Source organism: Dendropsophus ebraccatus, chromosome 1 (genome assembly GCF_027789765.1).
Source record: "Dendropsophus ebraccatus isolate aDenEbr1 chromosome 1, aDenEbr1.pat, whole genome shotgun sequence".
Taxonomy (NCBI): domain Eukaryota; kingdom Metazoa; phylum Chordata; class Amphibia; order Anura; family Hylidae; genus Dendropsophus; species Dendropsophus ebraccatus.
In genome coordinates this window covers 53,697,630-53,711,504 of record NC_091454.1, presented here as the reverse complement: position 1 = coordinate 53,711,504, position 13,875 = coordinate 53,697,630, and positions in this window count along the sequence as shown.

Here is a 13,875-nt window from a genome sequence, read left to right as displayed (position 1 = left end):
GAGCTGATGGCAGCAGAATAGAGCCCATTAGTGATCGCCGTAAAAATCCGTATCGGCGGTCACTAATAACATAATACATGTATTCTCTGGGTTACTACGGTTATGGCGATACCACATTTGTATAGGTTTTTTTTAACTATTACCACTTTGGCGCAATAGAAACTATCTTCCTAGCAAAATCCCACAAAAACTGTCGCCACATTGCAAGATCCATAGCGTTCTTATCTTTTGCGCGACAGAGCTGGTTTTGGGCTTATTTTTAGCGGGAAGATCTGTAGTTTCTATTGATACCAAGTTTTATATGTATATGACTTTTTGATCTCTTTTATGATGTATTTTCTAAAGCAAATTGATAAAATACAGCTATTCTGGTACTGTTTATTTATTTATTTTTTTACAGCGTGTGTCGTGCGATATAATTATTGATATCGTTTTATAGATTGGGTCGTTACGGACGTAGCAATACCAAATATGTAAAGGATTTGTATTTTTGATCACTTTTATGTAATGTTTTATAGTGTATGGGGAATGTAATGCATTTTTATTATGGGGGAGGGGGGGGGCTAGGGGGATTGTGTTTGGTGCACTTTTTTTTTACTTTTTTACACTAGTGTACATTACTGTACACTAGTGTAACACTTTGATCACAGTATACAATACACTGTACTGATTCTGCAGTACAGTGTATTGTGTCATGTGACCATCCTGCTGACAGGCAGTAGCACAGCCACCCCTGTCAGCAGGATGGCTTATCGATGGTAAGCCCGGGGGCCTTCATTAGGCCCCCGGAGTTACCATGGAGACGTCGGAGGGACCGGACGGCGCCACGTGACCTCCGATCATGTAAGTGGACCTGCGGCGCCGTCCGATACACACCGGAACCCGTTAGATGCCGCTGTCATGCTTTGACAGCGGCATTTAACGGGTTAAACTGCCCGGAGCGGAGAATCTTCCGCTCCGGGCAGTTACAGGAGGGTGTCAGCGGTCACACTGACCGGTGATCACCCGTCCTGCAGCCGCCGCCGGGCGGTAATTTATTCCGATGCGCCCGCCGTTAAAAGGTGTACGCATCGGAATAAATCCCATTAGTGGCCGCCATGAAAAGGCAGCATGGCGGTCACTAAGGGGTTAATGACTATTCTGCACCTTTAGTGCAAAAACGTAAGGCTCACACAGATCTGTACAACGCTAATACGATATCAAATACGTTTTGCTCTGCTTTTTCCGGCCATTTTAAAAATATTCAAATCAGATGGCTCCATCTCTCTCTACCATACTCCAGAAGAAGAAATGTCTCTCATTAAAACCTTGCAAGATGGGATCTTGCCACCTCAAAATTAAAGTAAACAATGTCATCTTAACAGCTCTCCAACTACTGAAATAGACATGGCCTGACTTATCAAGCAACCAATCTATTCCTAATTGTAGCTAAGTAAACTGATCTGGTCTTAAATTCTTACTATAGGATACTGTATATGAAGATTTACTTTAAGGAAAAATCCCTGTGTTTGATCTGTTCTAAGTTATTGTACCTTCCATTGTATGGTATATTCAAATTTTCTGCATCACTTTATAGCTCACCTAGTTATTTGTCATGCATATTTGACTGAATTTCTTTTTCTCACCTTCTTAAATCTTTCCTCCCCATTTATCTACACTAATTCTCTCTGACTTATGTCAACTTAAAGGACAACTCCGGCGAAATTTTTTTTGGGCTTATTTAACACACATTACAAAGTTATATAACTTTGTAATGTGGTTAAATACCCGGTCTGGCCCCCTTCCCCCACTTTCCGACTCCCGACCCCCCCACCCCAGAAGTTAAAGAATGTATACATTACCTATTACGGTCGTCACGGTCCTCTTCTCCCGGGCGGCATCTGGTGACGGGTGACGTCAGAGCTGGGGGGCGGTCCGGGTCTTCTTCCTCTTCGGCGTCTTCATTGAGAGTGAATGGGAGAGAAAAGGCTGCTGATGCACATGCGCACCAGCAGCCTTTTCATTGGCTGGAGCGCATCACATGGCTTCCAGCTTGCTCAGCCCTGATTGGCTGAGCTTGCTGGAAGCCATGTGATGCGCTCCAGCCAATGAAAAGGCTGCCGGTGCGCAAGCGCACTGGCAGCCTTTTCTCTCTCATGGACCCGGAAGCAAGAGACATCGCTGGACACAGGTGACGGTGAGGCGGACGGCGGGCGAATGGAGTGGCGATCGTCACCGGAGGGATGGTGAGTATGGTGTCTGTGTGTGTCTGTGTTTTTTTTTTTGGGGGGGGGGTCCCGCCGGAGTTGTCCTTTAAATATATACTCTCCCTTTACTGTTCACTTTTTTTTTTCTTTAAAGTTAGGATGGATTTATTCTTCTGAAAATAATACCAGTGCGGTTTCTGGAAGTTATCTTCTTAGTTTCCTTCTTAGTTTACTTTACTTACTTTACTTATTAATGCAGAGTCAGCAAACACTCCGTTCATTGAACCATGTGAAAAATGTAAAGTCTATTGTGATGATGCTTCACATAGTTTTCTTAGTTCTAAAAGTGTTTATTATAATTACACCTCATATACTGTAATGTTTCATGCACACTATCTTTACTTATTGTATGTTAGAGATTTAACCTTTTTATATAGCTCCTAGAGTCCTTTGATACTTTCCCTGTTATCTAGTGTTACTATATGAAGCTAATAACTTGGAATATTAAGGGATTAAAGGGGTAGTGCTGCGCTCAACATTTATTCACAAAATAACACACATTACAAAGTTATACAACTTTGTAATGTATGTTATGTGTGTGAATGGCCCCCTCCCCCGTGTTCCCCCACACCCCGGAAGTGTGGTGCATTATACTCACTGCATTCGTGTCGACCCCCGGCCACCATCTTGTGACAACGACGGCATCTTCGTGAGGCCGGCCGAACCGCTCCAGCCGTCCCTCATGCCGGCCCCCTCTGCTGCGTCATCAGCTGCTTAGCCGATTGGCTGAGCACAGGCAAATCTCCTCAGGAATTATTATTATCTGAAATGCTATCATCTGCCTCCCTAACAGACATATGGCATCATCTACATCCAGATAACAGAGAATTTACCTTTTACTTTCACTCTTAAACCACATGGTCCAGAATTGACTATTGCCTGGTATCTGTTGACACTATAAACACAGTAGAAAATTCTGAGATCCATGATCTTGTCATCTCAGATCATTCCCCAGTTACAGTAGCTTGACTCTTAGGGCCCTATTACACGGGACGATTATTGTGTGAAAAACTGTTATATCATATGAATTTAAGCGATAATCGTTCTGTGTAATTGCAGGCAATTGAACCGAAAATTATCGTTAATTATTCGCTAATCGTTTGCTGTAATTCCACATTCGTTCGCTCAAGTTCCACATTTTTTTCACTAATCGTTCAGTGTAATTGCACATTGTTCATTGTTTTGCTGGGATCAGATGGAGTAAACGATCATAGTAACATTCGTATCTAACGATTATCATTCTGTGTAATATGGTGAACGATTTCAGGTTAACGATAAACAATTTTGTTTGTGATCATTTATCGTTAGTCGTTAATCGTTAAAAATCGCTCCGTGTAATAGGACCCTTAGAGACACATTTCCTAAAGGTACAGATATACTTTGGAGATTATCTACCCCTACCTAAAACCCTGGTGGCTAGATTTTCATTCTACTAATGCCGAACATGTACAATCTCCCTTGTTATTTTGGGAGACTGCAAAAGCAGTAATTAGAGGAAATACAATCTCTTATGTAGCCGCCCGTAAATGTGAAGCACACAAAAGATATGCCCAACGAATCCAGGCCTTACGTGACTCCTATACTTTATTAATGTCTTCCCCAACAGATGATAACAAGACTAAATGGATAGCCGCTAGACAGGCTTTTGAAGTGGCCCAAGAAAAACTTGGGCCAAATGACTTTTACAAAAACCAATACATGGCACACTTATGCAGATATGGTAATAAATCGAGAAGAATATTAGCAAATTTAGCTAGAGGTCATAGACCAATACCTTATATTACTGAAAGTACAAACTGTCCCAAAGATTATTTTAAATATTCTCCATGGATTCTATTGTTCGCTTTATTCTTAAGATAGTTTAAAGCTTTAGCAGCACCTTGGCCTTTACCCACCCTGCTACATGCTAAATTACCAGAACTTCCCCCTAGAAATTAAGAGAAGTGTTATCTTTAAAGACACCATTGCCACATGGAAGGCGATACGAAAATTATATGGTTTACCCTTTTGCCTATCGAAAAGATTTCCTCTGTGGCATTCACCACTTTACCCACCTGACTACTCGGAGTGGCAGAGTGCACATGTTTCTTCTGTTGGGGATCTGCTGGATACTAATTCCAGCACTTTCTTATCATTGGATATCGTCAGAACACAATTTAAATTGTCTTCATTTCATTTACCTCAATACAATTCTATAATTGAATTTCTTACTTCCAGAGTACGGGACATAGCAGAAGCAGAAAGTGATATAGAATTTGATAATCTATTCCCAACACCACCGGTTCATAATTCTTTATCACATACATATGGAGAACTTAGATCACGCTCTCAAAAGAATTTATCTAGACAATTTTTTTTATAAAAATGGTCCTCCGTGATTTTTTCAGAGGATCTGACCCAACAAATATTGAGAGGATCTCAACTAGTGCATTCTGCCACTCCCAATGTGGTTCTACGTGAAATACATTTCCGCTTTATACACAAGGCTATATATGCCTTTAATATTCCTTTTTCTAACTCCCACACTTCTCACATAAACAGTTGCCCGAAATGTTCACTTCCTAAAGCAGACTTGTTTCATTGTGCCTGGGCCTGAATGCGAGTGCAGGAATTTTGGGACTCTGTGCGGCTCTATCTTTTGTCCACTTGGGGCCATGCCATACCACTTCTCCCTCTTAGTTATCTTTTTCATTTTATTGATATAGACTCTACTACTCCCTCTCCTAAATTACTTACTTCTAAAGGAATTCATTTAACTCTATTAGTTTCCCTGAAATGTTTATTAAGACACTGGATACTGGATACTCTACCAGACATTTCTGAGGTAATCTCCGCTCTGAAGGAGATCTTTCATTGGGAACTTTTGGATGTATTGCGCACCAAAGAAAAATCAACAAAAACATTTATGTCCAAATGGACACAATTTTTAATTCATGATTTTACTATAGAAGAGAGAGACTCTGTCATTAATCAATTTAAGGACACTGATTGGTATTGCATGGCCGCCCAAAAGGGAACTCTGGGAGCACTCCAAATATCTTAAGCTTTTCCCTTTCTCTGTTAAAGACAATTCTCTCCATTCTATTGGTAGCATATTTGAATATCTGACATCTATACCATGTTTTAAGGTGATATTATAAATTACTGTTTTTCTACTTATGTTTTTGGTAAGACTACGTTGTATTGTATATGATAATATATCTTTTAAGGTTATTACAAAGGCTCATTGTATCTGTATGATATTGTAAACATACAATCCTTTGTTGCCTATGAGCGACTTTCTTTTTGAATATGTAATGAATTTTCAATATGTATGTTCAAATATTACATAAGCCACTAATAAAATATCATTAAAAAAAAAAAAGATAGTTTAAATTTAGAGAAATTCTTTATCTCTTCCATCAGTTGATAAGGTCTCCCTAAATTCTTTAAATGCCCTACTAACATTAGACAAAATTACCCATTCCATGTAAACTTAATAATCCTTCCCCTTCTTGTTGGAAACCATCAAGTCGGATTCATGGAGTTATTAACATTCGTCTTAGCTGCCCAGGAAGCGGTCCAGTCTAAAAGTCACCCCACCCACTCACCAGGATTGCTTTCCATAGATGCTAAAAAGCATTTGATAACATCAGCTGGGAGTGGTTGGGATTGACACTGACTAAATTTGGTATATCGGGTCAGTTTCATGATTTCAGTTTCAGTTTCTATCTTATACAAAGCTTTTTCACTACAAAAGCTTTTCCACTACAAAAAGGAACCTGTCAAGGTTGTCCCCTGTGCCCTTTATTATTTAATTTGGCGATTGAACCCCTTGCTAGATATCTCATAGACTCAAGCACTTTCAAAGGCATATCTTTAGGTACTCAGGAAATCAAACTCCAGGGCGGAGGGGACTGCACTGATTCTGCACACTACATGCTGCTGCCTGTCACCCCCAGTCGCTCCCTGCCTCTATACAATGGGATGAAACCACAGGTTACTATATAAAGGCAGTGAGTGACCTGGTGACAGATGTATGCAGCAGTGTCATTATGGAGCTGCTAAACAGGAAGGTCCTCCAGAGACTTACCAAGGGGTATGGCACACCAAGGTATACCCCTGCTCCCCTGTGGACAAGTCCATGCAGAGGGTATAATAGAAATAGATTATGGTCATATTGGGGATTGTAGTGTTGTAGGTATAGAGTATTATAGAATTGTTATTATGCTCTCATCCAGTGGTCGGGCCATGTTGGGGGTTGTGGTGTTATATGCAGAGGATATAATAGGAATAGATTATGGTCATATTGGGAGTTGTAGTGTTGTATGTACAGAGTATTATAGAATTTGTATTATGCTCTCGTCCAGTGGTCGGACCATGTTGGGGGTGGTGGTGTTCTATGCAGAGGGTATAATAGGAACAGATTATGGTCATGTTGGGGGTTGTGGTCTTCTATGTATGCAGCATAATAATATATTATGGTCACATTAAGAGTAGTAGTAGGGGAGTAGTTGTAGTAGTATTTTATGTTTTTACAGAATAAAACCGTGCAATATGTCCTGATAGGATTTCTTTAACGAAACAGAAAATCTAGGCGTGTTCCACATTTGAGACAATTCACAATCATTTATGACATAAAATTGTAACATCATAACATTATGATTCAGAACAAAAAGCAAAAACAGGAGGTATTGCACAACTTTTTAGACAGCCAAAAGAGGAACACTTGTGGTTCCGTCTAGGAAAATTTTACAGATGTTTCTATACTTTTTTTTTTTCAAAGGATGCTATCACACATACAGGACCTGCTACAGATTGATGCATTTAGTTATACAGTGGTCCCTCAACACGCGATATTAATTGGTTCCAGGTAATTGGTTCTAAATACCCCCCCAAAAAAATAAAAAAGAAATTTAAAGGAAAATAAGCAGCTAACCAATATGGATACAGCAAGCCCTTACAGATAACAGTCAGAAAGAGCTACAGGGACTAATTTTTTTTTTCTATATAGAGGACTGTCGCATTTTCAGGGTTTTGTACAGATAACACAGGGTCCCAGAAAAATACAATTAAAGGGGTAGTGCAGCACTAAACAATTATTCACTAAATAACACACATTACAAAGTTATACAACTTTGTAATGTATGTTATGTTAGTGAATGGCCCCCTTCCCCATGTTCCACCCACCCACGCTAGACCCGGAGGTGTAGTGCTCTATCCTCACCTGATTCGTGTCGACCCCCGTCCTCCATCTTGTGAAAATTATGTCATCTTCGGGAGGCGGCCGAACCGCTCTGACCAGGGGCGTAGCTAATGTCTCCTGGGCCCTGGTGCGAGAGGTCAACTTGGGCCCCCCCCTTTCACGACCAAGTGATGCTACTGGTAGGTGTATGTGTGTGTATGTATATGTATATGTATATGTATATGTATATATATATATATATATATATATATATATATATATATATATATATACACACACACACACTCCAAGACAGATATTACCAATAACACCAGCATATAGGAAGTGAAAATATTATCACCATATATATTACCGACATACTGTTACTGTATACTGAGACCAATATTGCCAATAATACAAGTATACAAGGGGCAAATATTAACGCCACACCACAACCACTACCATCACCACCACATTGTTACTGACCAAAACCAGTATACTGAGACCAATAAAACACAGTACCGGATAACAAGTAACAAATATTACCACCACATACCGACTAACACCGCCACATACCGACTAACACCGCCACATACTGACTAACACCGCCACATACTGACTAACACCACCTCTGCTACTGAATAAGATCCACTGTACACAGATCACTATCACCTCATACAGTCATATAGAGGTGGAAGCAGCTCCACACAGGTTGTATACTCCATATAAATTACAGCGCAGATATATCAGGTGACTCACAGGGGACGTCTTCTCTGATCGGAGTTCTTTCCTTTTCATCTTCTTCTCCATCTGTCCTGGGCCGTTATGAGAACTTCTCCGAGCCACGAATCCACAGAATCTGCCAGACAGACATATTAGTTTCCTCACACTGACACCATCCTCATCTCTATACACACTGCACATCTGTACTGTCCCCTTTACACCCTCATTTGGTGGGTAGCGCTGACTCTATGTGACCCCCTTATAGTATATATAGATGGCCCCCACTGCATGTTGCACCCCCCTTCCCCTTATAGATGCCCCCTCTCCCCCCCATTATAGATGCCCCCTCTCCCCCCATTATAGATGCCCCCCTCCCCTTATAGATGGCCCCCACTCCCCCCCTTGAAGATGGCCCCCTCTTCTCCCCCCCTTATAGATACCCCCTCCCCTTATAGATGGCCCCCTCTCCCCCCCTTGAAGATGGCCCCCTCTTCTCCCCCCCTTATAGATGGCCCCCTCTCCCCCCTTGAAGATGGCCCCTCTTCTCCCCCCATTATAGATGCCCCCCTTCTCTTCCCCCCATTATAGATGCCCCCCCTTCTCTTCCCCCCATTATAGATGCCCCCCCCCCTTCTCTTCCCCCCATTATAGATGCCCCCCCTTTCCTCTATGCTAAGCAGTATTTAAAAAAAAACAAACACACAAACTCACCTGAAAACCCGCTCCCCCGGCGATCCTCTTCTTCTTCAGGCGCTGTCCCCGGCTGATGCGCGGCTGCCGGGGGTGTCCCGTCCTATCCCCGGCAGCGCGCGCATCAGTGAGCTCCCTGTACGCCGGGGCTGTGACTTCTGACACAGGAAGCGTCTCTGACGTGCACTTCCTGTGCCGGAAGTCAGGGCCCCAGGCAGCTCACTCTTGTGACCGCAAGCAAATCAATGCTTGCGATCACAAGAGTAATTTAAGGGGGGAGCAGTGCAGTGGCAAGGGGGGGCCCTCGCGGGCCCCCCCTCGTAGCGGGCCGGGTCGCAGTGGCGACCGCTGCGACCCTGGTAGCTACGCCACTGGCTCTGACCGTCCCTCGTGCTGGCCCCCCGTCATCAGCTGCTCAGCCGCGATTGGCTGAGCATAACTGTGCTCAGCCAATCACGGCAGTTTCCACTGTCAAGCTAATTGACTTTTTTTTATTTACTTTACAGAGGTACCCCAGCAAAAAGTTTTTTTTTCTGAAACCAACTGGTGTCTGAAAGTTATATAGATTTGTAAATTAATTTAATTTAAAAGCCTTTCAGTACCTATCAGCTGCTGTATGTCCTGCAGGAAGTGCTGTATTCTTTCTGGGTTGACACAGTGCTCTCCACTGCCACCTCTGTCCATCACAGGAATTGTCCAAAGCAGTAGCCACAGAAAACCTCTCCTGCTCTGGACAGTTCGTGTCATGGACAGAGTTGGCAGCAGAGAGCACAGAGAATACACCACTTCCTGTCGGACAGCAGCTGATAAGTACTGTATTTTTAAACAGAAGTAAAATACAAATATTTATAAGTTGATTTGAAAGAAAACAAATTCGCTGGAGTACCCTTTTAATTTTACATAATTCACTAGAAATCTGAACCAAGATTAAGATTGATGCACTTTTTACTGCTTTATGGTGTTTTTTCTGGCACTTTTTCTGACAATTTCAGTGTAAAGTATTTCTAGTGTTTTATCCCCTGCGGGGTTTTTTTTTCAGTATATGTCACATGATTCTTTATCATGTAATTTTAGGTTTTCTGTTGACGAACTGGGGAAAAACATTAATTTCTATATACACATGAGAATATTACCCCTACAAAAGACTGTGGCAAAACACCATACACATAGCCTGCTAAGATTTCTCAAAACAAAAAAACAAACAAACCAAAAACAAACACCATAGCAGAAAAATGTCCTATGGGTATTGTGTTTTGCTTTTCCCGATCCACTAACATCTGGACTCATTGTTTTTAACCCACAAAATGCCATATGACGTATTTTTGAAAAACGCCTAGTGTGAGTCCAGCATATAGTACATGAGAACATAATGTACCCCTCTCCCAAAGTTATTCACAGGATAAGGCTTAACAAGACCTATAAAGAATTAATGGAGCACCATCCCTACTGTTTATTTGAAGGGGACACGTTCCCAACATTCTCGTCACCACCGGAACCCCTACGAGCTTGATATCCCCTGTCCTGTGAATTTGAAAGGGGGGGGGGGAGCTACCTAGGCCCCACCTGGATGTACAGTATGTGTGTGAGGGCGCAATACTTTGCCTTGCCCCTGATGCTGCCCACTCACAAGAACTACTAGGTGGTGTATATATGATGTATATGTATGGTAGTGTCCATGTTGCTATGATATACTATGAGTGGTGTGACTTTATAACTTGAAAAAAACTTTTGACAATCCTTGCAGATGTAGGTATAAACCTTGCAATGCATGTTTTACCTTTAATCCAGGGATATGCACATACATGCAGAATTTCTACTTTCCACTGCTCCATCCTACTTGCGCTAATTGTGTAGGTGACAGACCTGTGTAGCTTTATGACTCTGCAATATGTGATGGACCCCCAACTCCCAAGCATAAACCAAAGAACGCAAAATAAAGACACAACACATTGTAATCAGGTGTCAAAGGGTCCCAATTTTATTTATAATTACATGACACCGAAAATGGCAGACCCCCGACTCACAAAGAGTCACTCTCCAGCACTCAGGCGAGGAAAAACCCCCTTGTGGGGGAAACCTCGAAGGAGCCATGGCTGGAGAGTTGCCCCTCCCATGGGCTTAGAGGGTAATACCATACTTTAAGTATAATAAACTGGATGTGAGAGAAATCTGTCTGCAACATCTGTCACCTTATTGATGGCTAGGCGGATGTGTCTCTTCTGTCTCACAGATCCAGGTCTACTTCTTAAGAAGGTGGAGACTCGATGAAGGGGTAGTTTAAAGCAGACCACCCCTTTTCCCCTGCTAGAACCTCCAAATTGCATCAAGGGTAAGGGGCAGTAATGTGGTCAAGCTCAAGGTCCTCTGGCGCATCCAAGATGGCACTGATCAGGGCGCGGTGCATTGCTTTATGGAACCTTCTTTATGACATAAGCGCTTGTCATCACAGTGCACGGTTGCCATGGTTACTGCAGGTAAATACATGTGAAGCATTAACCCATTAATGTGCTTTACTGCAGAGGCCACTAAAAACACTTGTGACCAAGCAAACAGCTTTTGGTTAGGCCACACTAAGAACACTAAATAATATGGTTTGATGTGGCCCAGAGCAACCAATCACAGCTCAGCTTACTTTTCTGAACTGTGATTGGTTGCCATGTGCAACTTGGACAGTCTAACTTACCCATAGCAACCAATCAAAGCTCTGCTTTAATTTGATTAGACCTTGTTAAGATATGAAAGGTGAGCTGTGATTGGTTGCCATAGGCAAATCAATCTTTGGCAGATTGAAAAAGCTGCTCCACTGCTGTAAAGCTTATGATGATGATGATGACTGAAAACACATGACATCAGGCTTCCCCATAATGCTTTGCAGTCAGCCCTTCCTCCATATCTCCCAACTTTTTGGAGGGACACTTGTAGTTCACAGACATTTCTATACACTACAATTCCCAGCATTTCCTGTCACTCAGTTTACAATCCACTGGTATATGGTTATATACGGCGGATTTGTTAACATGAAGAAAACGGCTGACAATCTGATGTAATTGTATGTGGAAAGGGCTGTCAAAGATTATTATAAATAAAGCCCCTGAAATGAATAGAGTGCGCAAGGAGGTATGCTGGGAATTGTTGTGTTGGGAGGCTACTGCGGCAGAACTGCAACTCCCAGCATACCTTCTTGTGTATATAAAACTCCCAGCATACTGTACCTCTTTGTGTATAACAACTCCCAGCATACCTCCTTGTGTATAACAACTCCCAGCATACCTTCTTGTGTATAACAACTCCCAGCATACCTCCTTGTGTATAACAACTCCCAGCATACCTTCTTGTGTATATAAAACTCCCAGCATACTGTACCTCTTTGTGTATAACAACTCCCAGCATACCTCCTTGTGTATAACAACTCCCAGCATACTTCCTTGTGTATAACAACTCCCAGCATACCTCCTTGTGTATAACAACTCCCAGCATACCTCCTTGTGTATAGCAACTCCCATCATACCTTCTTGTGTATATAAAACTCCCAGCATACTGTACCTCTTTGTGTATAACAACTCCCAGCATACTTCCTTGTGTATAACAACTCCCAGCATACCTTCTTGTGTATAACAACTCCCAGCATACCTCCTTGTGCACAACAACTCCCAGCATACCTCCTTGTGCACAACAACTCCCAGCATACCTCCTTGTGCACAAGAAGGTATGCTGGGAGTTGTAGTGCACAAGGAGGTATGTTGGGAGTTGTGTTGGGAGGCTACTGCTGTAGAACTGAAACTCCCATTATACCTCCTTGTGCACTACAAATCCCATTATACCTCCTTGTGCACTACAACTCCCAGCATACCTCCTTGTGCACTACAACTCCCAGCATACCTTCTTGTGCATAAGGAGGTATGCTGGGAGTTTAAGTGCAAAAGAGGGTATGCTGGGAGTTATAGTTTACAAGCCAAAGCTGAAGAAGCTAAAGAAGGTTCCCCATCCCTTTGCTAGAGAGACATGTCAAAAGTTTTGATTGGTCCTGGTCTGAGTGTTGAGACCCTGACCGATCATGAGAATGAGCCAGAGAGAAGTTATTAACTGTGCTCAGCCAATGGCGGAAGGAGGCCGGCATGAGGGACAGTTGAAGCGGTTCGGCCGGCAGCCCGAAGATTACATCATTGACACAAGATGGTGGATGGGGGTCAACACGGATCAGGTGAGTATAGAGCACTACACTTCCGAGTCTAGCGTGGGTGGGGTAAACACGGGGAAGGGGGCCATTCACTAACATAACATACATTACAAAGTTGTGAATCCGTGCGATCCGATCGGCGCTCTGGTCACTGATCACTGCTATGGCATTATGCTATGGAAGTTAAAATTACTAACACACTACCTCAAAGCCCCTCCCCCCCATAAAAGTTGAAATCACCCCCCTTTCCCCCCCCCAAAAAAAGGATTTCATGAAAAAAAAAAAATATATATAACTTTAGAAAATCTGTAAAAAAAACCTGCATATGGTTGTGTTCGGACTGACCTATAGAATAATGGTATCATGTCGCTTTTACCATATAGTGCATTACGTAGACACAGGAACCCCCCAAACGTTGCCATATTGCATTCTTTTTTACGATTTCACCAATTTATATCTTCTTAAATAATAATTTTGGGTCATTTAGGGCCTGGTCCTCAAAGGGTTAAAGTGTACAATTTTGCAGAGTTGGACACAAGACATGAACCAGCACTAAAATTCTGCCACTAGTTGATTTAGGCTACAAACACACAGGGTGGATCCGCAGCGGATTTCTCGCTACGGATTTGCAGCAAAATCTGCTGCAGATCCCTGGCCTGTAGTTTGTATGGAAGATATACTCGCAGCGGGATGGACATCCCACTGCAAGTATGTAAGGAGACGGCCTGTTAATCCCCCCCCCCCCCCCGCCAGACGGAGCATATACATTACCTTCTCTAGGATGCAGCCTGCTTTGGGGTTCCCGGCTGGATGTCCTGCTCAACCAATTATGTTGCTGCGTCGGGGCAGCTCACTGATTGGCTGAGTGGGACATC